This window comes from Macrobrachium nipponense, chromosome 17 (genome assembly GCF_015104395.2).
Source record: "Macrobrachium nipponense isolate FS-2020 chromosome 17, ASM1510439v2, whole genome shotgun sequence".
NCBI lineage: Eukaryota > Metazoa > Arthropoda > Malacostraca > Decapoda > Palaemonidae > Macrobrachium > Macrobrachium nipponense.
In genome coordinates this window covers 64,354,871-64,382,370 of record NC_087210.1, presented here as the reverse complement: position 1 = coordinate 64,382,370, position 27,500 = coordinate 64,354,871, and positions in this window count along the sequence as shown.

The following is a 27,500-nucleotide window of genomic DNA, read 5'->3' as shown; positions in this document are numbered from 1 at the left end:
GGCGCAGTTTGCATTTTTATTTGATTATTAACCTGAGTGAATTAAAAATATATATATAAAGAAGTAAATTATGCACTGAAGTTTCTTCGGTGCAATCCAGTTTTCTGTACAGCGTATGATGCTGTATGAGCCACGGCCCGGTGGTGGCTCATACGGCTGCCAGACGCACGATTATGGTTCACATTAACTTTAAATAAAAGGAAAACTAGGGCGGACAGAAAAAAAAAGTGCGGACTTACTTTCAACCTCAGACGGAAGTTATTTTTGGAGATGTGCAGAAGAAACAAAGAGGACGACGTAAGTGAAAAGCTACGTCAGTATAATTATTATGAAATCGTTGTCATGTATGGAAGAGAGTTCGAATTACTCGTTGTTCACCCTCCAGTCTAAGAAAGATCATTCTGGTATGATGGCCTTGAATAGATGTGTAAGGAACCCCTAAGAAAAGAAAGTGTTAACAACCACCAATAGCGCCTCAAAGTCTCAAATCTCTCTCTCTCTCTCTCTCTCTCTCTCTCTCTCTCTCTCTCTCTCTCTCTCTCTCACTCTCGTAGTATTATTTTGCTAATATTAGATCAGTTATCCACCGACGCGAATTACTTTCGAAACTAATTTCTGCATCGAAGTTTGCAAATGACATTGAACCCACCCCGACATAAGTACACCACATACTTACACTTGGGCTATGTTTGTCCAGCATTTCATCAAAGCATCTGCCCATATTGTTAACACTTTCTTTTCCATTTCCATTCCAGACGCACGATATAACGTCAATGATATAACGAGGATCAGTGCAAATACGCCTGCGCTTAAGCAGACCCGGTATGTATTCCACAGAGGGAACTTCATCTTTGTATCTGCTTATATTCCAGTCTACTTTAGCTACCCCGTGAGACGCTCACTGGACGCAAGGAATCGAACCTATGAATGTTGATAATAACTACGGTATTCACTAGTGTAGCAGCCAAGGAAAATGTGCAAAACATAAGCCCATATAACTAATTTTAAAATTCTACCAGGAGAAACTTAGGCCGATAGAAAATAGATGAATGACTAAAGATATGAATAAAAAGAAAGATTTAAGATCATAGATATAATAAGTATACGGCATTTAACTTGCATAAATTTCATCACCAGAATGTAATTGTAGAAAGGTCTATCGGTCAATATTTGAGTATTTTATAGATAGGTAAGTGATATATTTCTAACTATAATAATTTAGAAATATTTTCCATGATATAATTAGCCATAGAATTATACGCTAAATGGCATAATCAACGGTCCTGGCTGATAAACGCAGGTATGATTTTAAAAAGAAAACGTTGTCAAAGAAAGCTTTAAACGTAGAAATTAAATGGTGAAAAACTACTGACATGAAATACATAGAAATGGAATCTTTAACCACCTGTTTTCAGCAGCCGAAAATAATGAATATTTCATTATGAAACAATATAAAAAAAACATACGAGTTCTGATGAAACGAATTCCAGGAACATGACCTGCAACCAACGAATGCACCCAACACGTCTTTATCGCAAACCATAATTTTGCCCCGAAATTTCATGTTCCATCTCAAGGCTCCCTTGATATATTACTCCAAGACATAAACTTTACCGAGGAAATGCTCTGTTTTTCTTCGGATTCTTCCTCACACTTCTTGACAGATTGCTTCCAACCTCCATTAATGTTTCCCAAAAAGATTGTGCTGGCTTTTCTCTTCATCTTCGTTCGTATTTTTATTTGTTTCTTAGTTTTCCCGACCATAATTTTATACTTAAAGATGAAAATGAAGCATTCTGTCTAGATGACGTCAGCTTGAGAAATTCTACATCGAGGAATAAGGTAAATGATAGGCCTTAAGTCTCATATATTGCTGAACAGCATAAGGAAGGGAAGAGGCTCAACCCACTGCTGATGAGATTTCCATGTTTGAGAATAAGCAGTTAATGGCAGTGTAGGTTCTCTTGAGCTATTCAGTGACAGATTATAAAATTCAAACGAAGAAGAAGACAGACTGAATAGAATAAAGACGTCGAATAGATCGAAATTGTGCACGAAAGTAATATATATTATACATGAATGGAGTACGATCTGCATTGCAATACGAACATGAATCTTAACGTGATAATGTTATATATATGATATATATATATATTATATATAGTATATATATATATATATATATATATATATATATATATTTGTTACGAAGTGACAAGTATCTGGTTACCATTCATCAATTATTACCTCACCAAAAGCCAGACACCTGAACCCACGTAACACGTATTAAACGACTGAATACTCTAAAGGCAACAGTGATCCCTTAACACTTACCAGTTTTGCAGAAAATCAGACTAAGTTCATCAAAACAGGTGTGAGGTAATCTTGTAAGTAATTAAATTAATCAAAGGGCATCACTCCATCAACAACTTTAAAAGTCTATCTATTTCCCTGATTTCAGAAGTCTAAGTACTTCCCTGGTTCTAAGTCACTTCAAGTAAATTGAAGGAAAGCAAATCAGTTACCACTCTATGTTTCTACCTAACATAAATATAATCAAATGCAAATATACTGGTTAGAAATAAAAACACTTATAAAAGTTTTAAATACAAAAATTTATTATCAAATTCAAAATTTATAAGTAAAATTCACAATATCAGTGAAAATTACTGTTACTTGAAAACAAAGTAAAGTTTAATTAATTCTTGAATCAAGTTACGTAAAATTAAATCAAAATTAATTTATCACAAAATTCAAGAAAATTAATTCAATTGAAATTCAAAAGTGTTAAGCAATAATTGAAAATCTGAAGTTAATTCACAAGTGTCAAACAACAACAAAACTTGAAAAGAATTCTAAGTAAATGCAAATTAATTCACAAATGTTAAATTTAATTAAATGTGCAATGATTAAGCAATGAAAATAACTAAGTCAATTAAATTGTGAATGCAAATGAAAATTTAAAATAAAAAGGCACACTTCAATAAGAAAATGGACAAGTGCACAAACAGGGGAACAAACACAAACACAAAAAATACGCAATGTGTAAAAGTGTAAATGTTTTTCATTCAAAACATTGTAACCATCAGTTTTTACCAAACCTTCATAACCACCTGTTATTAGTTAACCAAACCATCATAACCATTAAATATTAGTTATTAGTTAATCACTGTTCCTAACAATTATTAGCTATTAGGTGCAACTAATAAAAATATAGAACACTTTATACCTTGGTATACCAATTTCTTTCTTTCTTTGCTGCAGGCTTGATTCATACTTTCACAAAAAAAAACAGGCGCCGTTACGAAATAATGTTTGTTCAGATTCCACAACAAAAATAAACCAAATAACACTAAATAAACTCTAAGAAACATCAAATAGGAAATTCTCACAAGTTACGAGTGACCAATTTACGTTACGTTAATATAATCTCAAGGATGTTGCGGAAGAGAGAGAGAGAGAGAGAGAGAGAGAGAGAGAGAGAGAGAGAGAGTGAGAGCGAGATGTTAATGCCTCAAGGTTCTAAGATGTAATGAAATCTTCTTCCCTTGCGAAAACTGGACAGGGCAGATGACAAAAACGTTCTTGGCACAAATGCTTCCAGAATCTTTGAAATCTGACGCAATCACACATAAAAAATGTGCAATCCCCACGTGGCTTTGATCAAAGACATATGTGTACAAGATGATTCTGCTCAACAGACACATACTCTACTCGATCACTCGAAGCAGAAGGCTTATCACATACGATGACAGATTCTCCAAAACACAAATGAAGATTTGAGCTAGCTATCAAACGCGTTGACAGATTTAGGAAAGCAAACGGATCTCGCAGACCCTCTAATCTTATAGTGTTGACATAAAAGGGGAAACACTTGTAGTTTCGAACGGACAAAGAAAATCTCTCTCTTTTTACACTCTACGTTATACATATATTCTTTAACATTATGTTATGCGAAATCTGAACACACATTTAAAACATAAAATCTCTAAACTATCTAAAAATCTGAAAAAATGCTACACAATCTACATGACATTTCAAAGAGGGGAAACATGCATTTTGAAAGAAGCAATATATATTATATATATTATATATTATATATATATATATATATATATATATATATATATATATATATATTATATATATATATATATATATATATATAATTCTTTATGAGATTATCAGTTGCGAGAAAATTATCGTGATTGACAATTATGAAAGTAGGAAATAGATTCTAAGAACTAATTTACAGTACCTTACACACATTTCATATTGTTACCTCATGCACATAAGCCATTACTATCCTATATGCATAGCAATACTCATTCCCTCGTGTGAAATGTTGATGATCTCAGAGTAGCTTTGAAGATATTCAGAATTTGCCAGCATCAGCAACGATTAATGAAATCTCACACAGCGAAAAGATGGCAATATGAAAACAGAGAAAATGCAGAGAGAAATCATAAGAAGGCTATTTCTGCTTCAAGTTCGAAAAATCTTTTAAATAACGTAGTAGTCTGAAGCAAGCTGTAGGTACAAACCGATACCAAGTGAATAATCAAATTAATAAATTGGTTATTGCTTGGGTCATTTATATCCTAGATTACATATTAGATTCCAAAAAGCTGATCTTCTTTTAAAAAAAGCGTTAATATATAAAAAATAATATAATTCCTTTGAAAATCTGGGGCGTAATAGAGTAACATATATATGTATGTATATATAGATATATATATATATTATATATATATATAATATATTATATATATATATATATATATAATATATATATATATATCTATATATAAAAAAGTCCAGAAGGAGTCCATGAATACCATTATTTTTAAAAAGGCCAAGTTTATTATAATATGAGACGTTTCGCACAACTGTGTGCATCATCAGTCTGTGAATAAAATACAAAGACATATTAAAATCATATAAAGTTAAAAGGAACTTCACAAATTTTAAAAAATAAAGTCAAAAAAAACAAAAAAGATTAAAATAAAAGAGCCAGATTAAAATAAAAAGGCGAGACTACTAAAAACACCAACCGTCCATGATCAGAGGTGAAGATGGAATGAGTTACAGTTGGCAGAGAGAAGCGACGACAACTATGCCAGGTACAGAGGTGACGAGGACAAATTACCGTTTAATGAGGGCACCAGTCTTTTAATATATAACGACTCAGCGTTGTTAGTTGGTCAGGATGTTTTACATAATCAATTATTGTAAAATGTTCTTTTTTAATTTCAGTCTTGCATATTATTGAGTGGTTTCTGATATTGGAAATTCTGGTTGTTTTATCCTCTGACCTGTACGGAAGCTAAAGCCCAAATGGCTACAATATCTGACCCTCAGCAACCTCCGAGTCGATCCAACGTAAGAGCCCGGACATCCAGGGGCATGTGAATTTATAAATAACGTTGGATCTCATGAAGGGCTGAAGGCGATCTTTAAAGTTAAAAAACGATCGAATAGTGCAAGGATACTCGACACAATCCTGACTTTAAGACACGGAATTTCCTGTTCAATTATACGAGTGAGGTTTAAGATAAATTTTGAATCTGAAAAATACGGAACAGTAGCATAAAATATTTTCTTCGGTACATCAAAAGTAGTTGTTGATGGATGCAAGAATTTGTTAAGTACCTTGTTGGTAATTTTATGTATAAATCTTGTGGAAATGAATTGGCTTTGAAAAAGTTTGCCAAGAAAGACATTTCATTGTGAAATATTTGCCATGAGGAAGAATATTTGAGAGCTCTATTAATCAGCGTATAGATGGTGTTGAGTTTAAAATGAGTATTGGTCAAGAGCTATAAAAGTTATTGGTTAAACCCGTATAAGTTCGTTTTCTGTATACTGCCGTGGTGAATTCCGAGTTATTTTCTCGTTACCTTAATATCAAGATATGGAAGGCTGCCCTCGCTCTCTACCTCCATAGTAAAATTAATCTGAGAATGAGCGTTATTAATGAATTCTAAAAACAAGGAGCACTGCCATGAATGTCTAAATAAAGCAAAAGTATCATCCACATATCTTCGATATAAAAATGGTTTAAAATTAGGGTCACAACCGTTTAAAAGTTTTGATTCTAAATCAGACATAAAAAAGTTAGCAAAAATAGGGCCTAAAGGAGACCCCATAGCAACTCCATCGACCTGCGAGTAGAGTTGTTTATTAAAAATGAACATCGAATCTTGCACAGCAAGATCGAGAAACTGTTTAAAAGTCAACCGGTCAAAACCATGAAATGTTGTATCATCATCAATAAAAATTTTGTCAAGTATAATATTAATAGTATCATTTAGTGGAACATTTGTAAAGAGGGACTCAACGTCGAAGCTGACCATGTAATAGTCCCCATCTTGCTTAGTGATTAATTGCTGGAATTCATAGCCGTTTCTTAAGGAATACTCATTGTTACTTAATTCAGACAGTAATCCAGCTAAAAATTTAGAGATAGAGAAAGAGGGGCTATTATATGCAGCCATAATTGGTCTAAGTGGCAAGTCAGGCTTATGTATTTTTGGTTGTCCATATAGTATGCTAAATGACGAACCAGTAACAAACAGTTGTTGATAGATAGTTTCATTTATAATGTTGTCATTTTTAATTTTTCTAAGAAATCTGTTGATCTTATCTTCCCTCTTATATATATCAAGAAATGTTGGTTCACCATGAGACTTAAACTTCGTACAGTCAGATAAGATATTTTCCATTTTCCTGACATAATGATTATGTCAGGAAAATGGAAAATATCTTATCTGACTGTACGAAGTTTAAGTCTCATGGTGAACCAACATTTCTTGATATATATAAGAGGGAAGATAAGATCAACAGATTTCTTAGAAAAATTAAAAATAAAGACAACATTATAATGAAACTATCTATCAACAACTGTTTGTTACTGGTTCGTCATTTAGCATACTATATGGACAACCAAAATACATAAGCCTGACTTGCCACTTAGCACCAATTATGGCTGCATATAATAGCCCCTCTTTCTCTATCTCTAAATTTTTAGCTGGATTACTGTTCTGAATTAAGTAACAATGAGTATTCCTTAAGAAACGGCTATGAATTCCAGCAATTAATCACTAAGCAAGATGGGGACTATTACATGGTCAGCTTCGACGTTGAGTCCCTCTTTACAAATGTTCCACTAAATGATACTATTAATATTATACTTGACAAAATTTTTATTGATGATGATACAACATTTCATGGTTTTGACCGGTTGACTTTTAAACAGTTTCTCGATCTTGCTGTGCAAGATTCGATGTTCATTTTTAATAAACAACTCTACTCGCAGGTCGATGGAGTTGCTATGGGGTCTCCTTTCCCATTGGGCCCTATTTTTGCTAACTTTTTTATGTCTGATTTAGAATCAAAACTTTTAAACGGTTGTGACCCTAATTTTAAACCATTTTTATATCGAAGATATGTGGATGATACTTTTGCTTTATTTAGACATTCATGGCAGTGCTCCTTGTTTTTAGAATTCATTAATACGCTCATTCTCAGATTAATTTTACTATGGAGGTAGAGAGCGAGGGCAGCCTTCCATATCTTGATATTAAGGTAAACGAGAATAACTCGGAATTCACCACGGCAGTATACAGAAAACGAACTTATACGGTTTAACCAATAACTTTTATAGCTCTTGCCAATACTCATTTAAACTCAACACCATCTATACGCTGATTAATAGAGCTCTCAAATATTCTTCCTCATGGCAAATATTTCACAATGAAATGTCTTTCTTGGCAATTTTTCTTTTTTCTCAAAGCCAATTCATTTCCACAAGATTTAGTACATAAAATACCAACAAGGTACTTAACAAATTCTTGCATCCATCAACAACTACTTTTGATGTACCGAAGAAAATATTTTATGCTACTGTTCCGTATTTTTCAGATTCAAAATTTATCTTAAACCTCACTCGTATAATTGAACAGGAAATTCCGTGTCTTAAAGTCAGGCTTGTGTCGAGTAATCCTTGCACTATTCGATCGTTTTTTAACTTTAAAGATCGCCTTCAGCCCTTCATGAGATCCAACGTTATTTATAAATTCACATGGCCCTGGATGTCCGGGCTCTTACGTTGGATCGACTCGGAGGTTGCTGAGGGTCAGATATTGTAGCCATTTGGGCTTTAGCTTCCGTACAGGTCAAAGGATAAAACAACCAGAATTTTCCAATATCAGAAACCACTCAATAATATGCAAGACTGAAATTAAAAAAGAACATTTTACAATAATTGATTATGTAAAACATCCTGACCAACTAACAACGCTTGAGTCGTTATATATTAAAAAGACTGGTGCCCTCATTAAACGGTAATTTGTCCTCGTCACCTCTGTACCTGGCATAGTTGTCGTCGCTTCTCTCTGCCAACTGTAACTCATTCCATCTTCACCTCTGATCATGGACGGTTGGTGTTTTTAGTAGTCTCTCTTTTTATTTACTGCTCTTTTTAATCTTTTTTTTGACTTTATTTTTTAAAATTGTGAATTCCTTTTAACTTTATATGATTTTAATATGTCTTTGTATTTTATTCACAGACTGATGATGCACACAGTTGTGCGAAACGTCTCATATATAATAAACTTGGCCTTTTAAATATAGGTATCATGGACTCCTTCTGGACTTTTTTATAATTGAATGCTGAAGCACCGTATATCTATATATATATAATATATATATATATATATAAATATAGATATATATATATATATATATATATATATATATATATATATATATATATATATATATATATATATATATATATATATATCTTACACCCATTTTATCAAAACTACACAAATTAGAAACCCGTACCTGTTGTCAATGGTGCCCTCTGTCTGCAAACATGTCATTAGGCTATTAAGATCACGTAAATACAAAAATATACTATTTGTGTTACCCAAAGCAGATGAATATAAAAAGAACAAAATGATTATTAAGCCATAGTGATAAAAACCCAAATCTGCCCACAAAGGAAACTAGTAAGTTATCATTCTACCCTCTTGGCTAAGAATTCACTCCCAGACCCAGAATGTCAATCGTTGCATGTATTAGTCAGGATAGAGAATCCCGTCTCTAATATCATGGAATAGAACCCATCTTTAAGATGGGGTTTTGTTTTTTTCTCCCGACACCCAGCGTTTACCAAAACTGACCTCTTCTTCTCACAAATGGAATGTGCCTCTCGCAAGTGCCTTGGTCGATTAGACCTGTAACATCCGTACAAACGAATGTACATACTCGACACACCCCAAACTGCCTTGACGACAGGACGAAGCAGTCTCCAGATTAAAATGCTTACGTATCAGATTCCTTCATTCAAGAAGGCTGCCCCTACAGCTCAATCTGTCTCCAAGCAAGACATATGTAAATCACTAATACATTACACACTTGTAAGATATATATATATATATATATATAATATATATATATATATATATATATCTTTAATATCCAATTCGCTCTACCCCGGAGTTAATTCATGTTCATATATGTTAACCGAAGGGGAATTTTTTAGTTCATAATAATTTTGTCCTCTCATGGGTTCGAATAATTTATAAGAATCAAGGTGATGTGATAATTATTCATAATATGGCTTCGTGAGGAAAACGTTCGAATTTGTTAACATGACAGAGGGGTTTTGATGTCGAGTTTGACGGTGATTTGTAAGGTCGGAGTCGGTATCAACTTAAATACCTCACTTGTTGGCTAATCGATAACGTCACTGAAGTCCTGATTTCTTCTCTGTTCGCTGGACGTTGGCCCGACCCACGAGAAGACGAAATTATTATTAACTAAAAAATCCCCCTTCGGTTAACATAGATGAAAGTATATCATATCCTAGGTAGAGCGAATTGGATATTAAAATAAAATTTGTAGCTCGAATGATATATCTATATATATATATATATATATATATATATATATATATATATATAATATATATATATCTATAGAATGTATCTATATATATATATTATATATATATATATATATAAAGGATATATATAGATATATATATATATATATAGATATAGATTATAGATATATATATATATATATATATATATATACTATATATATATATATATAATATATATATATATATATATATTATAATATATATATCGTATATCTCATCTATATCTATATATATCTATATATATTATATATATATATTTATCTCTATATATATATATATATATATATCTATATATATATATCTATCTATATATATATATATATATATATATTATATATATATATAAATATATATATATGATATAGATAATTACATACAATATTATTATATATATATATATATATATATCTATATATATATATCTATATATATTATATATATATATATATATATATATATATTATATATATATATATATATATATATATATATATTTATAACTTTAGAGAATGAAACTTAGATAAAAAGAATGAACAATAATTAGACTCTTATTCGCTGGATAAAAGAGTGATCTAAAATAAAAGAAATAGGATATTAATTAAGGATGATAAAGATATTTCTCGAACAAAATAACGGAATAAAGTTAATAGGTAAGATAATTATGCAGACATCACAGCAGCGCTCTAATAGAATTTGCATTCTAATCGGGAACGCTCTCTTATCAAACTAAACAATTATCCTACAAAGAATTCATAAATGTAGAGAAATACGTCCAGGAAAAAGAACTCGAATTAGCAATCTGATTAAGCTATTTTTATTAACTTTTATTTGATCATTCCAAAACGTCAATCATTATTATCCCAAAAGAGTTTTGGTGAGAAATAAAAGCTTCAATGAACTATATATAATCACAGAGTTGGTTTCAGACTTGCTTTCATTTTGTGTCTATTTTGTTCATATTCAAGCGATGTTATTATTCTCTCTGTGTGTCTCTGTGTCTCAGGCTCAAGGAATCACATATGTACTACATATGAAGGCAAACATCTCAGGTATGCAGCTAGACATTTACATATCTGATAAACTAAGCGTAAGAATAATGGAACGTCAACAAATGATTAATGGCGGTTGAACCCCACGACAAATTAACCTAATTACCCTATAATAAGCTATTAAGGATTTTATTGAGGAATACTACGCTATATAGAAGTTTATTACAAACTAAATTAGCAACCACTTTCTACCCTTATTGATAGAAAAAAAATAATTTTTTAATAGCAAATATGATCATTTGAAAGGTATTCCCACCATTGAACAATTTTAGTTGCTGAAAACCTTTAAATACCCTCTCAGCTGTATATATCACCTTTATAAAACCCAGGTGAATATACAGATATACAAATGAAATTATTTACATTTATTTACAGGATTCTATTATATATATATATATATATAATATATATATATATATATATATATATATATATGATATATATATAATATATATTATATGTATATATATGTGTGTGTGTGTTTTGTTTGTGTGTGTGTGTGTGTGCGTTTGTGATCGTACGTGTGTGTGTGTTGTTACTGTGCTCGAATAGTTCCCAAGATATGGACGCAGCGTCATTGTTACTTGATATGGCATCACTAGTACTCCTGGATCACTGTAATATGCAACATTTGAGAAGCTTCTCAAAACTGCATGAGACAGAGGAATCCTCATCTTACATTCAAGCGGTCTCTTGCCATTCAAACGCTAGTCGTACAAGAACATCATATAACAGATAAATAAACTGATGTGCCGAAACTCAATGAAATGACTCCCAAAATGAAAATCATAAGCCCAGACGGACGAACGAAGATATTTAAACTTCAAGCGGCAGAGCTAAAAAATAAGGGCGATCACCGAGATTCTGACAACAGATTCAGAAGTTGCAGTAGTTTTCTTCTTACTTATTTTATAATAAATCTACATAAAGCAATGCTTATTTTATAAAATATGTCTCGAAATGATACTTTATTATACTTTATTACCCTTAAAAGTAACTCATATGATTTGATAAAATATATTAAAAGTGATTTTTACTTAAAGCTGTGCGCTCAACTGCCGTTTTGCTGACTTGTTTTGCAATCAATGACCGGGTCAAATCTGGCCAGCTAACATTACTTTTTTTTTCCCTCTTCTGCTATTCCAACAGCATTTTTCCTTTTCTGTTTTATCCACCTGCACCATACCTCTGCTGACGTTTTAAGCTACATCCTTTCCCAGGTCAAGAATTTTGTTCCTTTTTGAATGACCGTACAGTTGTTTCGATCTTGAGATATTTTGGAGATTTGCTGTATCTTATTTTAATTTTTCTTTCTCACATGTTTTAATAAAACTTTCTTATTCATAATAGCCACCGTCCATCTGTTCGTCTCTCTCTCTCTCTCTCTCTCTCTCTCTCTCTCTCTCTCTCTCTCTCTCTCTCTCTCTCTCTCTCTCTCTCTCTTTTAAACACAATGAAAATTTTAATGGTGTGAAATAAGTATCAAATTATGCAAATAGTTCAATCTTGATTTAACTTTTTAACTTCGTGACAAGTTCGATTTCCGAGTTTGCTTTTGTTTGTCTATTAACAACAATATAGATGTACCATCAATAAGTGGCGTTGCTTAGGCGCATACAGCGAACACAATCTGGATAGTAAGTATTATGTCATCAAATGTGTCTCATGAAACCTGTTCCTGTCTAAATGTGTGCCCTCCTCTAGTATCTATTTAGCTAACAGTTTTTATAGCAGTTAATGCAACGTAGGAAGTAAGTAGGTCCCATCAAAACTCGTGTCCCTTGCTTAATCTATCTGACCACAGACTCATGATAGCAATAAATCTGACACCTTTTGTCGCAAAACGGTGCACTTATTTACAATTAAAAGGTATATCACCATTGTAGCAGCAGCAGCACTAAACTGGCTGTCAGCCATAGTAATGAAATTGTCTGCTAATATATGATGATATTTGTTTCATAAAATAGAACCCACAAGTATCGATGTGTCCTGTGTTTATTTGAATTGTGTCAACACGAGTGCAAGCAAACTATTGTCATTATCATGTTACCCTGTAGTAAATTATAATATAGAGTTACTACCGAGTGCCACGTTACCAGACTCCCTCTTAACTTCAAAAACAAAAATATGATAGACATTGCCAGAGACCTTCATTACATGAATACGCTATTATTTTAGGAAATCATTCTGTATAAAAGAATGAAGCTTGATATCAGATTCACTCACTGCACCATAGCGTCAGCTTGTAAAAACAAGTCCTCCAGTAATAAGGTATGATACTGGTCTTCCTTGTCTTTGAACTGCAAATGATTTCCTTCTTTTCAAATGTCAAAGGGAAGTTTCACCACTTTATGGCGTCAATGATTTGGGTCTGGGAGACACCTGTGCCCGCAAACACAATTGTCACAGGAGAAGATTAATTCCTTTCGATTTTTCTGTTAGAGCTGAGATTAATTGCTACCAGGGAAGGTGACATATGAGCACGTTACCTCGATGATTCTCCTTTCACCCAATGATAGATATCGGCCTCGTTAAGCTCCCAATGCATCTTCGCTGTTTCCAGCTAGACAGAAGGGGACAAAGTGCGCCAGAAGAAGAAGAAGAAGAGGAGAAGGAGGAGGAGGAGAAGGAGGAGGAGGAGGAGGAGGGGAAGAAGGAGGAGGAGGAGGAGGAGGAGGGGAAGAAGGAGGAAGAAGTTGCGCGGAAAATAAAATGAAATATTTGAGAAAGACTGAAGGCTCCTAGTTATTACTGGCTTTATACACCAATGGGAAAACTCATTCCTGCTGACATTTTTAAATCATCTACTGATGAAATGAGTTCCAGCAAACAATCACCGAGTCGGTGACTATGCTTCAGGAGATATTTTAAGTGTCGTTATAGTGGATATTTCTCCATCATTTCTTGAAGCTTCTCCTTTGCAAATCGATGATAACCCTACTTAAATGGAATGAAATGGTAAACCATTAATACACATTTGTTAACGAAGTAAATTTTATACCTCATTGCCTTGGTGCATTTATATTAACCAACCGTTAGTTTCCTTAAAAAGAATTTGGCTCGGTTTTTCTGGGAAGAAAAGGGACAACCACCGGTGCAATTTTCAACGACGATTCTATTTCATCGAGAAATTCTGAATATAAAAAAAAAGAAATCAAAAGTCAATTTGTTTTTATGATTTTACACATGCATTTAATGACACTGAATGATACTTTAAATACCTTCCAATGGGAAACATACCAGCGAAAAAGCTAGACAAAATTAACTGATCAAATAAAAAAAAATTATATATTGAAGCTGTAGATTATATGAATATTCCTAAGCATCTGTGTTCGAAAACACAACCAGTGCAATTCTGTTTGGCAGTTATATGATACTCTGCAGTACAACAGAAAATGTCTATGGTAATTCTCAACATTTGCTGGTTATAACGAATGAATAGTAACTGATTACTGAACGTAATCCTTCAACCTTTACATTTTTTTTCTTCACTAGTCGAAAGACTGATGTTATTATCTATTGTAACTTCTGAACAGCCTTTCTCCTTTTCAGACACAGTATAAATCTTAGTAAGATTTTTAATAATTCCCCTTTAGCGTATTACCCTGGGATGCCTTTGATTTTGGCTATGCCTTCAACTCTTACAGTTTTGTACCATTAAGTAAACTGTCCAGTTAATTCCTACCATAGAAATTTGCCGATGTCAACTAACGATCCCAAAAGCATTCATTCTGAGAATGTATATTAGACTAGTTATGACAAGGAATCCACTGACTCTCGGTTTTAATATTTAGAAAAAACAAATAGCGTATTTATCGAGGTAGAAATTATTATTATTCTAATTAGTCACACGAAGAAAGATCATGCAGTGGCAAAAGTAGCATCAACGACAGAGAGAGAGAAGAGAGAGAGAGAGAGAGAGAGAGAGAGAGAGAGAGAGAGAGAGAGATAAGACTATCGTAAATTCCAGTCATCAAAATTTTACGACAGGCAATATTTACTCTCATAAAACGTAAGCAATCCCGCATAATACAAAGGCTTATTTGCAAATTAGGTTGTTGGTACTTGGTTGAGAAATAAATCTGCGATCGGTTTTACATTTGCAAGTGAAACTCGCCAGTGAAAGTTTTTACTGTCTACAAATTCATGAAAAACACTTGACTGACTCTCACTCATGACTCTAGTCCAAGTACAGGACCATCCTCGATTGTTATCCATCCCGCAAGATTAGGAAGGTTATTAAAAACGTGAGATGACTATATAGTGGATGCATAATAATGTTGTCTCGAAAATAAGACGAGTTACTGCTGTCCCTGAAAATGCTGATAAACGTTTATCTCCATTTATGGGTGCGTTTGCTCGTGAACATGCTCGTGCGCTCACGCTCGGTGTGTATGTATGTGTTTGTCTGTGTGCTTGCGTAGTTGTTGATGAATGTACATAACCGTCAACAGGCGAGTGGGATTTTTTTTTTTTTACTAATTAGAGTTTGTTTCGGAATGAAAGGTGACTTGGGTTTAGTTTTTCTGAAACTTCCAACTGTTTATAATAGCCTCAGGTGCTGCTAATTACTAATACCCGCTGTATTTCTTTAAATATTCATAATCTAGTCAACTCATTAGGAAACTCTTAACTTGGAGTAGGTTAAAGATAAATCATGCTATGACTATGCATAAAATATTTGCTTGGAAATAGTTAATAGGTACTACGATAACTTGGACAACACAGGGATGTTCTGAAAAGGATAGACTGGTATCATCTAGCTAACTGGTTTGCATAGATCAACAAAAATGGCTTCTGATGAAAACGAATGAGGTCAATGAAAGGTTCAAAGGATTCCAGAGACTGGTTAAAAGGGGTATAGAAATGAGAACAGAATTTCATGTTTTAACGTTAATTTTTTTTTTCATTTCAGGGTTCAGCCGTTATTATACCTTAGATAGATAAACCATCAAATTAAAAAAAAAAGTTAAAGAAATGCAATTAATTAAAAACACAGCCACTAAAATTAGACGATCATATATTCAAGCGATCAAAATATGAAAATAAAATAGATCCTTCATTGTCAGTTTCATGTAATTTACGATGTTGGTAATATGTTTTTTTTATGATATATTCATTACCATTTTTCTCGATTGAAACCAAAATCAGATTTATCATTTTTTTCAGTGATAATAGGATATTACCGTCAGAATAATAGGGACAAAACTAATCAAAGCCGAGTCAATAATAAAATCGAAAATATTGTATAATGATTTAATGCCAAAAAACTATTCACTAGATAATTTTATCTATACTCCTTTAATACCAAAAAGGGTTTTTATGTATGTGGCTCTTTATTATGAAAAATCCAAGTGATAAATCTTTTGCTAATTTAACTACCGAGAATTCATATCGTTTGTATCATAAGACTTATTCAATTTGTTAATATATGTGTTAATAACTTACTTGAACTATTGGGTACGATCTCGTTACATTTACAATAAAGGTACTGATTCAAGTATCATAACCACAGTGTTCTCATCTTCTTGTAACAAGGCTTATTTTATGAAAAAAAGCATCAGGAAATAACTATAATAAAATTATTTTTGGTGTAGTACATTGCGGGATTATAATTGTTTGGTAATAGCACCAAAGTTGGCGAACATTTTGGCACAACCTATTAATTTTTCAGTGGTATAAAATTTCGAATTATGAAATGAAAATATCCTCCTCTCTCTCTCTCTCTCTCTCTCTCTCTTCTCTCTCTCTCTCTCTCTCTCTGGTACTATACTGACGTTGTGAACATATACTACTAAGGTAGCAAATTTTTCTAACCTACTAACTATTTCAGGGCCCATAACACCCTTCTTTTTTAATATAACTAATTAACTAGGCTTCTGATTAATGTGAAACCGAAACCACCACAGTTTGAGACACCGACCTAATTAAGAAAAATGAATTCAAGCATCTACTCCGCATTATTGTCTTACTTTATATCGAGAAATGTCATCTCAATTTTGTGGGCACGGTAAGAACGGAAATTAAGACCTGGCAACTAGGCGCAGAATGACGTGTGTCGACCATGACGTGGTGCCCCGTGACGTTTACACCTGCCACGGCCCCATTTCTGTATGGTCATCAAATAATATATAAGTTGTAGTGAATTATACTGCTCCTTGATGGAATCTAAAGATACTGATTAGTTATTATGTTTGAATAAACTCATTTTTGGCCTTTCTTGTGTTTATTATTTATTTAATAGGTAATTCTTACGAAAAAGACAAAAATAAAAATCTCGGATGGCAGTCAGAGAGGTGATCGTGCTAGGGAAGGTACACGTCTGTTAGATAAAGGCATTGACAAGGTCTCCTGCTGACACCTTGCTTACTGCCTACTATTGGCATTTTATATCAAGTTCTTGTCAAAGAATACCTTTACAATTACTACTCTGACAAGAGAACTCAAGAAGGAAGGAATATTACCTGAGGGCCCATCGGAAACTTCGTTTTGGAGAGTGCTTCACAAGATGGGATTTCGATATAAGACGACACTGTGAAAAATGTATGCTAGAAAAGTCTTTAGACATAGTATGTAAAAGGATCCGTGCTCTCAGGGCTCTCATACAGTCTCGTGAGGAAAGAAGACAGGTGGTCTATTTAGAGGAGAAGGTTCACTGCAAGGATGAGTCACAGCAAAGAATGGGTGGACACAACTCAACCATCCACAACTACCACAGATAGCCGACAGGTTCCACCAGGAGACGGTGAACGCTTTATCGTGGTAGCAGCTGGTACCAACAAGGGCTTTATTGAAGATTCATTCCTTTGCTATACAGCTAAGAATAGTAGTGGGGACTACCATGGCGAAATGAACGCCGAACTCTTCAGTGATGGCTGGCAACCAAATTACTACCATCAGTTCTCGTCGTCGACAACGCTCCTTACCACAGTCACCTTACAGAGGAGAGCCACTGTCCAACTACTGGCACCAAAAAAGGCGATCTAATAAAATGGTTACAGCAGCGCAATGTCACATACCCACCACACGCTTTGCGACCTGAACTGCTCAAAATATGCAAGGAAAATCGACCACCTCCCAGATTCACAGTGGACAATACCATTCGTCTGTGGGGTCATGAAGTAGTGCGGCTACCACCAGCACACCCAGAGGTAAATGCTATTGAGCAAGTATGGGGTGTCATGAAGAAGTACGTTCGATCATCCCTTCACCATTTTACACGATTGGACCTCAATGCAAGATTGAATGAAGCAAAGTTGTGCGTGACAGAGGACGTGTGGGCAAATGCTGTTCGGTGCTCTGAATACTTTTTGAGAGAGTACTGGTCATTAGATAATATCCATGACAGTTGCATTTCATCATCATAAGTCTCGCCAGTGACGACGAAGAAAAAGACTTTATTTTAGACAGTTTTGAGGGGTAATAAAAAGTGAATATATATTATATATATATATATATATATATATATATATATATATATATCATATACATCTATATATATTATTTATATATTTACTTATGTATGTATATATTCTACTTCAGTCTTGTAACTTTATTCATTAAAATGTTAGCTGCTATTCTACTATCTATGTACAATACACTTATTGTTATAATGTATTACTATCCTTTCACCTCCACCCAATTCTCAGCCATATTAAATATTTATAAACGATCATATTATGTGCGCACCCTCAACAATCATATTCACCAATAATCAATTGCACATATAGCACGATTAAACTCTTTTATCTAAAATTACTTTCGTGACGTTATTGAAATCAGGGAATAATAAAAATAATATGACCAATTTAAACTTTGCCAGACCTAATATTTTTTTCATTCCATAACTTCAACCCACTAATGACACCATACCTGTATTGAAAATTAAAAACACTTTATTTCTATCAAAGGTATATATATATATATATATATATATATATATATATATATATATATATTATATATATAGTATATATATATATTTTTTTTTTATATATATATATATATATATATATATAAGCTACAATGTCCTTTAATATCTAATTCGCTCTACCTCGGAATTAATATATTTCATATATGCTTAACCGAAGGGGAATTTTTTCTCGATAATAGACTTGCCTGGATCGGGGCGGCGATCCCGGGATCCTTTCAAAATCCAGGAACGTCAGTGAAGCTTTTACTACTACACTACCGCGAGTAGTGTAGTATGGTAAAAGCTTCACTGACATTCCTGGATTTGAAAGGATCCCGGGATCGCGCCCCGATCCAGGCAAGTCTATTATCGAGAAAAAATTCCCCTTCGGTTAAGCATATATGAAAATATATTAATTCCGAGGTAGAGCGAATAGATATTAAAGGACATTGTAGCTCGATATATGTATATGAATCACGGAAAAGTGATTTGATTTATATATATATATATATATATATATATATATATATAATTTCTTGTACTGAATATAATGAATAACCATACAGAAAGGGGAGCATGGCAGGTGTAAACATCACGGGGTCCCACGTCATGGTCGACACACGTCAATCTGCACCTAGTTGCCAGGTCTTAATTTCCGTTCTCACCATGCCCACAAAATTGGAGATGACATTTCCCGATATAAAGTAAGACAATAATGCGGATTAGATGCTTGAGTCCATTTTTCTTAATTAGGTCGTTGTCTCAAACACTGTTGGTTTCGGTTTCACATTAATCAGAAGCCTAGTACATTGGTTTATATTAAAAAAGGAGGGTGTTATGGGCCTTGAAATAGTTAGTAGAGCCCTCCATTCAGCAAAAATTAGTCTTTATTTGCTGAATCGCATAACATGTAACAGAAGGCTCTTGTAAATGAAATAATCAAAATAGGCTACATTCATTCTCGATATTTTTTTTTTTTTTAGCTTTTGAAGGCCATTAATAATTTCATTTTCGTAAATACAAATATTACAGATGAGTATCATCTTCAATAAGGTGAGTTCGAGTCACTCTTCTAGCAGTTACAGTAAAATTATATATATATATATATATTATATATATAAAGTATATATATATATATATGATATATATATATATATATATATACACATATATATACATATATTATATATATATATATATATATATATATATAATACATGTATTTATACGTATCTATAATAAAAATTCGAAACGAGACAGAGAAGTCATCCAATTTGCCACTTGTATGATTCATTAAATTAATCTTAACCTCGATGTTCATACATTTTCCCCTTACTGATATTTTCTGAACAGGTTCATATTAGTGGGGTGAAAGAATTAGTTTCCGAGATTAATATCTTCAAAAGCAATTAGGAAGAAAGAATCCCGTAACCGTAAACTTTAAAGAAACATTATAATTCCATTTAATTAATTAATATTAAAACGAAAATAATAAAATATTCAATATGTATATTGATATATATTTTGTTTTGCATTATTTCATTCTCTAGCATTTAATGTTTATACATTTTTCTAAAAAAAAAAAACCATGAAAACGCATAAACAACATACTCGACGAAAATTAGAAAGAAAAATATATAAACTCCGGAATCATCGCACAGAAAATCTGGGATTTATTTAGTTAGATTGCAAACTCATCGTGTACATGTGCGCATGTGCGAGTTTTACAAGCTACCTTCCGCTCTAATCCTGCAAGAAATTGCTTTTCTCGAGTGCTTAGGGAGAACTCCAATCAGCTTATAAACCCGAACTTTCTCTCGTTACTAATTAAACTTTTACCTGAAAACATCGGTGGAGAGAGAGAGAGAGAGAGATAGAGAGAGAGAGAGAGAGAGAGAGAGAGAGAGAGAATTAAAAATCTGTTCTCTTTCAATATTTTCATTAAGTTCTAGAATATATACGTATATATATATATATATATATATATATATAATATATATATATATATATATATGATATATATGATATATATATATATATATATATATATATATATATATATATATATATGTATGTATGCATTTATGTATGTATATATGCATGTGTCTGAAGCTGAAGTTTAAATTCTGACAATACCCAGTTATATGGTGGAGAGTTGAAAAAAAATTTAAAGCAACTTCATTCCTCTAGGAAAGTGAAAAATGCTCAGTGATAACATTTATGCTATCTCCTCTCTCTCTCTCTCTCTCTCTCTCTCTCTCTCTCTCTCTTCACATCAATTATTCATGACTTAAGGAGCCTGGCCCACCATCTGGTTAATATTTAAAGGGCTTCCAAATCGAAACATTTGTTATTCTGAACTTTTTCTTCTTCATGCCTACTAATGGGGTCTTGTTCCTTCCTTTTCTGGAACAATAATGTTTACTAATGGAATTTTACTTGAAAAGTTACGACCGTTGTATCTTGCAGTCTGAACTTCTTCAGAGCTTTGGGGATAACGCCAAACAGGATTTTGATAGTTTGCGCATTTTCATGAAAAGTTTCTTGTTTATTAAGAACCTGAGTAAGTTTCATTAAGTCCCGTGTTTGCTGAAAGTAATGTAACTGTACTCTAAAGACGTTCAAGTATTTTTTTCTCCGTGACTCTGTAGATGTTTTACAAGACATTCCGGGAATTTTAGAACGAATAATTTTCGAAAAGGACGTGAAACATGAATTCACTAATTGGCTTTTGGTCTAAATAATCATAGTAAGGACAGCTGTAAACTATTACCAAAGTGAACAATTAATATTTAATGAGAGAGAGAGAGAGAGAGAGAGAGAGAGAGAGAGAGAGAGAGAGAGAGAGAGATAATTTAGAACTGAAAGGAAATGACGAAAAACTGGTTTAGGTTGTTATCACATTCTAAGTTGAAAAACAGTCTTTCTTTTGCCTATTTCAGATTACTTTTACTTGCAACATTATCAATCGAATTACGCAAAATTTTGTAATAGAAATAATCATCATCTCTATAAATGTGAAACTGATCAGAATTCGAAAGTCTGAGAAAGCATAATTCTCAAAGTGAACCTTCTTCGGTCTAATGGGACAAGGTACAATTGCCAATTACGATTTAGCGGAGCAATTAGACCCTCTTCCCTGATTGGGAAAGATTTTCATGACATTCAGCAATGATCTGGAACAAGTGACTCATGTAAACTTTGGCGCTCTATCCGCCTCTAGTTTCTGTTGATGAGCCTTATTAACCTTTGGTATGAATGACAAGGTGATCATCTATCTTAGAATACGAACGTACTAGGAAATTGTATTATCTTTCGTCATGGTTCCCAGTGTCCTTTTGTCGTAAACATTTCATTTTTGTAGGGGCGGTGTCTGTGGAAGATTGCAGCGCACGTTAACCTCGGAGGGAGAAGAGGAAGTGGCGCTTCTTTAGAAAATAATTTAACCTTGGAGGAAGAAGAGGAAGTGGTGCTCCTTTAAAAAATAATGGTCACAAGGAAAGGGATTTGCTTTGAACATAGCATGATCCTACCTATAGCTCACTCCGGGCACGTGCTAAAATCTAGTCAAATAGAGCGTTGTTTCACCACAAGATTAAAATAAATATACTATATTTTATTAGAAATATTGTTTCTATACTGTTTAATATGCACTATCTTTTTACATTTTTATTCTAATAAATAAATCATAAATATCCTACCCTAAAATTCCTGCCTTTAACCCAACACAAAACAAATTTTCCAGATCTTTTCGGGCGTTTCCATAGGTCTTTCCTACCGCTCCCCCGCCCACCCCAACAAGAACAACAACAGCTAAAACAACAACACAACACGACAATACAACACAACAAAAACAACAAAGTAGTTTATAGGCTTACTCCTCAAGTAAGGAAAACCTCTCTGCTAACAACGGGGACACTACAAGATGCTCATTGTCTCTGCGTCTATTGAAAAACTATCAAATCAAACCATTTTATAAACTAACTTTATTACTCATCTGAAGAGGCGATTACGACGAATAGACTATTCTTATCGCGAGGGCTACAAACGATAGTTTTATCAATTATTTATTCATTTCCTCCTGATTCCCATCTTAAAACGTACTATAGTAGATTCACATCAACATTGCATCTGATGTCTAGGCCAGTCCCTTACGACGCTCCTGATTGGCTGGTGATAAACCAATCCCTAAGGAGAGGTGGAACAAACATCCTGCCTATGTGAACTCTCTCGAGAGAGACTGAGAGTTTCCAGCTCTGTGACTGGCTCATCAACAGCCAATCAGGAGCGTCGTAAGGGACTGGCCTAGACATCAAATGCACGGTTGATGGGAATCTAATATAAGGATACCATCATTAGCGGTGGAAAAACAACAAAACCACGAAAAATAAGAGAACTTATATTTTCTCTTGTTTTGTGTTCGCTTTCTCTGCCTTATCCTGTTTCTCAGCAGACCAGTTTTTCGTGCGAACAAAGCAGTTTTTTTGTTCTTTCTTACTCTATTCGTGCTCTTGGATGTTTAATGACTCACGGTTCTCTTTTGTTTCCACCACCGTTCTATACTCATTCCATGACTTATCTTTCTCTTCCAGTGACTCCTTATCTTTTTCTATAATCTCATTCTTATACAAATCTGTAATTGGTACGCAATTTCCTTTTGATTTATATATTAACACGACATTGCCATTCATACAACCTACCACACATTATTTATGAATTCTGTTAATAAAAAAAAGGATTCTTTCATAAAGGCTCAGCTTACCTAGCTACAATATGATTCTGTCTGTAAGAAAATAAAGTTATATACATCAGGATTGTGAACAAGAAAAGTCAAGACGACGTAGTGGATAAACTGCACATTTTCCATTTGTCATCTTTTTTCCCTTGCGTCAAGGAGAAGATTTTTTAGAAACTCTTTAGCTTATAGAAGAGTTCATTTGTGATGAGGATTTGGTTGGCTGAACAAGATGATGAGAGGCTGATGGTGAAGTTGGAAAGTAGAAAAATGCCTTATTTTATTTGTGTATGTTTCATGGTTTTCGAAAATAAAGCACCAATTGCATGTAGTAAATCTCACTATGCAAAATGTATCGTGATTCCACCTCTACTTCTTTTTTATTTTATCTTATAAATGGAAGCAGAGTATCACAAATTCTTTCAACCTTTTAAAAATTGGTCTTTTTTTTTTTTTACATAAAGTTCAGTTTCCTCATCAAACACATCACCATCATGTGAGTTCATTTCTGATTACAATTCTCCAAAATAGTAATGTATAGTTCTGCTCGGGAATGACATGATTTGATTTTCTGAGTACCCCTAAAATAAATATTCCCAAATACTAACTAACGTGTAATCCTTTTTTCTCCATCCCATGACAATGTACAAGCAAATGAAATTTCATCTTACGATAGCTTCTTACATTAAGAAAAAAAAATAATAATAATAATCCCACGGCTTTTTCAATTCCACGAAGGCTTCTCTAGTCTATAGAAATGTATGGGTTTCATAGCATCAGACTAATACCTCATTATATAGAACAACTGTTAATTTTGTCATCCTAATTGCACGGCAGGATAAATGCATTTACTGGGACTAAACATTTTATGAAACGAATTATCTATATATACAACCATGCAGTACAAATGCACATGAATAATATTGCTTCCTCTTCTCTCTCTCTCTCTCTCTCTCTCTCTCTCTCTCTCTCATCTCCTTTGCTGAATACGCATGTCATAACTATGCATATCACAAGAACAGCTTTTTAATTCAGTGAACGTGAGCATATCCTTCTCTTCTGTGATCGTTTTCTATAAAAATAAAGTTACTTAAGTCATATCAACAGCCAGAGAAGAGAGGGTAAATGGCTTGGTATTTAGATAATGTGAAGCAGGTAACGAAAAGGGAGTATCACCACAAATGATGACCAATACTTTTCTCAAATAGAGAGACAGAAAGGCAGCGATTAAATAACTTGTCTGATTTCCGTCCACAAGATAGAGTATTAGCCCTCTATTGTGTCCGCTATTGTAAATACTCAAACCGGAAAGTAAAATATCCGCAGAATGGCAAACGAAGATATTTTTATTCATGATCTAATGGCTTACAGAATGGTAGAAAGGCGATTTTTATATTGTCAAGCTCTACAGAAATGTAAACTAATTCTGTCTCTCGCAGGATACCGTAAATTTGACTGTTTTCTCTGAAAACTGTGGCACTCATAAAATTCAAAAACCGAATCGCGTAGAAGCAAGTGTTATGAGCTCTAAAAAAATCTAACGTGGATCTGAAAACAAGTAAGCTAACTTTTGTTTGTGCAGAACAGATTTACGAAACTAGATTTCATGTCTTTTTTTTTTTTCTTGCGAAATTGAACTCTCTCGCTCTCTCTCCCTTTGTGTCTCAGAATTCTATGAATAAATTGGCCAGGCTGACTTTCGATGTTCATATTGATGTCGAGTTAAAGCATGACTTTTCTGATGCAGCAGAGTGTATGAGACACTCCACTTTGTCTGTGACCTCAGATTTTGAAACTGAAGTTGGGTTACCGTTTGTATATTCGTTCTTTTGTGTATTTAGTTTATGGTAATTCTATATCATAATAACTGACTCCAGCGGAAAGTTTATACGTGCATTTAAATAATTTTCCAAAATATAAATTCATCCTACATATATCTATTCAAACCTTTACTATACAAGGCAGGATTATAGCTTGTTAAGATTTGTCAATCAGTGATGAATGCATGGTTTATTTTATATTATTTCTGATTGCTTATGCAGAATAATGCACAAAAATCAAGTATATAGCCCAAATAAACGACTTTGTTTCAAGCCTAGTCAAATAGCAGGAGTAAGACACTTTTATCACTCGGTTACCGTTGGAAAAGTTATAGGAAACAACGTAAAAACAGACATACACTTAGCTCATGGCCTTACACACACATGCGCACGTCCCTTGTTACATAGTACATATATGACGGTAGTAACACTTGTCATACAGCTAGCTTCTGACGGCTATTCTAAATTCTGAAAAAGCGCCTATATTATTTAAGAAAAACAAATGCACAGTTATGTATGGATGCATTTATCTAAAAATAAATCTCTACAGAGATCTTTCAGGGGTCTGTTAGATTCCCCCGTTCAAAATGGGAATCAAACATGATAACTAAGATAGAGTATACCTAATCTCGACCTGTTAACGTTTCATTTCTACATTGATGCTTTAAAGAAACATTTAGTGACGAAATTTTAGCAACAGTCGTAAAAAAAATATAACGACTCCCTCATACACAAACGTGCAAAAAATTATAATAACTGCCTCATTAACACTCGTACAAATATTATAACGACTGCCTTATAAACAGTTATACATACACATACACACACACACACACACACACACACACACACATATATATATATAATAATATAATATAATATAAATAATATAAAATAACAACATATAAACAATTAATAATTATATATATATACATACATCCATATATATATATATATATATATATATATATATAATATATTTATTTATATATCATATATATATATATATATATATATATATATATATATTAATATTATATATCTTATTATATATATATTTATATTTATATATATTATTATATATAGTATATATATATATCTTATATATATATATATATATATATATATATATATATATAGATAGTATATATATATATAATATATGATTATAATAAATTAACAATATATATAAGTTATATATATATATAGTATCTTATATATATATATATATATATATATATATATATATATATATTATATATATATATTTCTGTATATATATATATATATATATATATATATATATATATATATATATATATATATATATATATATATATATATATATTATGTTATAATATATCTATATATATATACTATATATATATTCATATATATATATATATATATATATTAATTATATTTAGTATATATATATATATATATAGATATATATATATATATGAATCTTATATATATATATAATATATATAATTTAATATATATAATATTATATATATATATTTATAATAGATATATATATATATATTATATATTATATATATATATATTATATATTTATATCGTATAAGATATATATATATATATAAATATAGATATATATACATATATATCTTATATATTATTCTATATATATATATATTATATATATATAATTATATATATTCTATATAATTATATATATGTATAGATATTTAAGATAGTGATAGTATATAGAATATATAGATATTATAGATATGATAGATAATTATTAATAGATAGAGATATAGTATAAATATATCTATATATAGTAGTATATATATAAATATATATATATGAGTAGATGAATATAGAGCTTAAATATAGTATATATAGAGAATATATATCGAGTATATATAGATTATATTATTATAGATATATAGATATCGAGATATAGATATTATAGTAATTATAGATAGTATAGAGATATAATGTTGCAAATTATAATAAGATATTATAGTTATGGATATTCTATAGATAGATATAT